Here is a 2,854-nt window from a genome sequence, read left to right on the forward strand (position 1 = left end):
GATTTGTTCTAATGGTGTTTGTAGATAGGATATCATGTCTGCATCTTGTACAACAATTAACCACTAGGAACAATATATGCAATGTATTAATTATTGAAACTGTCCTACCAATTTGGTTTGAAACTGTCTCATTGCTATTTGTTTATCATAAAACTATGGACAAAAAAAAAACAACTAAAAAAAAAACCCCACCACAGTCACAATATTAAAATGACAAATGATGAAGATACTATATAGGCCTTTCGATCCTCTCCTGCGTGAGAGCTGATCGGGGGCCCTGAGCTCAGTAATAAACGGCTTTCCAAATTTAAAAAAAAAAAAAAAAAAGATACTATATAGTTGTACCCCAATTCCTGAAATAATTCCAACCCATTGGCCAGAAATCCCAGACAGCTAGACAAGAAAATGTCTCACCACATAACAACCTGATAGATTTAGGAGTTGTACGTCTTAGAATTCCATAGCAACTTACATTAGCCAAAAAAGTCTCTACCCCTGAAAGCCCAACTCAGGGCACCAGTGGGACCTCTGACACATGGGGCAAGCCCCCAATCTCTTGAGGAAAATCTCCACAAAATGCATTGAAACACACATAACAAAAGCCCCAAGGACAAGCTGCCCACCAGGGTCTTTTGTTGCCGGATAACTTCCAACAGTCACAGTAGCAGAGGGGTGACCTTGAAAAACTTCCTGTGACCTTACGCATAGCATCCATGTAGATGGAAGGCAACATGCAGAAACACATGAGGAACTGTTGCAGGAGCATGGCTGAGCTGCAGTCTACCCCACCCACCCCTACTGTCTCAGAAGGCAGGCTGACCCTGGACAGTGATGGGGTCCAGGTGAGTCCTGCTGTCTTTGACTCTTCTGTATGGGAGAGTCTGGTCAAAGCTCAAAAGACCAGATGTTGTTAAAAACCTGCCTGTAAAGACCAGGTTGGGGAGGTTTCTACTGAGAAGGACTGCATTGGTTGTTGGGCTGCAAATGATTTTGTGTTATGGTTTGACAGAAAGTTTGTCTGCATTTTGCTCCTTTCCATAGACTTTGCCTGACACTGAGATTAAGTGCAGTGGACTAGTTAATCTTGCAACAGAAATCTCAGGGCAGAGGAATGTTGAGGCAGTGGCATGGCTATTGTTGGGGGTGTTTAGTCAGATATATGTTGAGAGTCAAGAGCAAAAAGTCCAACAGGAAGATTTAAATTGTTGTGAGTTTGGCCAGAAAGAAAGCTTGGCCGGATTAGCTTGGTGATTCCATGCCCTGGGGAATGTGGGGGCCCACCCTAGGGTGACTCAGCACAAAAAGGCTATATAAAGGGGTTGAGGAAGGCTTCTGTGCACCCCTCTTTCTTGGAGGAGTCCAATCTTCGCAGCACCACCTCCTTGAAGGGGCTTGATCATGGCAGCTGTGCCACTCTGGAGGAGCTTGGACCTTTGCAGCAGCCACTGCCACTTCCTTGGAGGAGCTCCAGTCTTTGCAGTCAGCATGGAAGGAAGAGAGAGGGGCTTGAAAGATGCCACAGCTGCTGCTTCTCCTCTGTTCTTCATTGTTTTCTGCCATGAACTGCTACCATCTGCATTGGAGCCAGCAGAGTATGGACTGAAATCTCCACTCACTGTGAGCTAAATAAGCCTTTCCTTTCTTAATTTTGAGTGTTGTGCTCACTTTGGCAGCACATATACTAAAATTTTGAGTGTCAATGTTTTATCCCAGCAACAGAAAAAAAGTAATTGAGACACCTGCTCCATCCCCCTAATCATCATTGGAGCATTCCTGAGCTACAGCTTGCCCTACACACACACACACACACACACACACACACACACACACGTTGTCAAGGAAGCCTTTTTGACCTGCTCATCAATGTGGACCCTGGGTGAACTTTGGGAGCTTCAAAAAATGTCAAGAAGAAGGAGCAAGGGGCAATCTCAGACCTCAAGCCCACTCAGAGCAAGTCCAGGAGATAAGGACATAGAAGAACTTAGAAGTCATACATCTGAAGTTTCTGAAATGGTAGCAACTAAAGTAAAGAACACCATCAGGCTATAGAAGAAATCAGATCAGAAATAATCTTTCAGGTTGAAAAAAAGAAATGATAATAGTCATGAAAGAACTGCTCAGCAGATCTAAAGAAGATAGATTTTTAAAAAATAGAGAATAGAAGAATGATGGAAATGCTGAATGAACACTCAAAAGAATTAGAATGCATGAAACAGATTCATACACATACCCAGGAAATTAAAAAGTCCATTGAAAGCTGGCAAAACCACTTGAACAAAACTGAAGATAGATTTTCAGACCTTGAAGACTACATTGCAGCTCGTGACTGTGAATGGAAAGATCTCTTAAAAATAACAAGGAATCAGGAAATAATAGTTCAGCAGTTTCAAGAAAATACAAAGCAAAACAATGTAAGATTAATAGATGTCAATGAAAAAGCAGGAGTCAACACAAATGCCATAAAAAGACTATTTGTAGAACTAGATGAAAATTTCTGAAGCATGGGAGAAGATTCTGACATACAGTTAAGTGAGGCATATAGAACTCCAATTATCCATGATCAAAGTAAATCTATACCCAGACACATGCTAATCAAAATCCCACGACAAGGATATACCTTGGCAGTCTAAATGCCTGTCTGGCAAGTGCAAGAACAAGGATTCAATCCCCAGTACCACATGCTGTGCCGGGCCCATGCTGAGCCCACCACTGAAGCCCATGCCTGCAATCCCAGCACTGGGGAAGATGAAATAAGAGGATCACTACTAGTCTAAGCTGCATAGCAAAACTATGTACCAAAGAAAGAGAGAGAGAGAGAGAGAGAGAGAGAGAGAGAGAGAGAGAGAGAGAGAGA

General features: G+C 42.6%; 1 protein-coding gene and 1 pseudogene across 1 annotated transcript in view; one reads left to right on the forward strand and one right to left on the reverse strand.

Annotated features, from left to right (window-relative positions):
- The window catches only part of Saxo1 (stabilizer of axonemal microtubules 1), a 114,780-nt gene that overhangs the window by 58,856 nt on the left and 53,070 nt on the right, over positions 1–2,854 (reverse strand). The gene's annotated exons all lie outside the window — the stretch shown is intronic.
- LOC101578892 overlaps positions 765–2,854 on the forward strand; it is a 29,505-nt pseudogene continuing 27,415 nt past the window's right edge.

This window comes from Octodon degus, unplaced genomic scaffold, assembly GCF_000260255.1.
Source record: "Octodon degus isolate 3935 unplaced genomic scaffold, OctDeg1.0 scaffold00044, whole genome shotgun sequence".
NCBI classification, from domain to species: Eukaryota; Metazoa; Chordata; class Mammalia; order Rodentia; family Octodontidae; genus Octodon; species Octodon degus.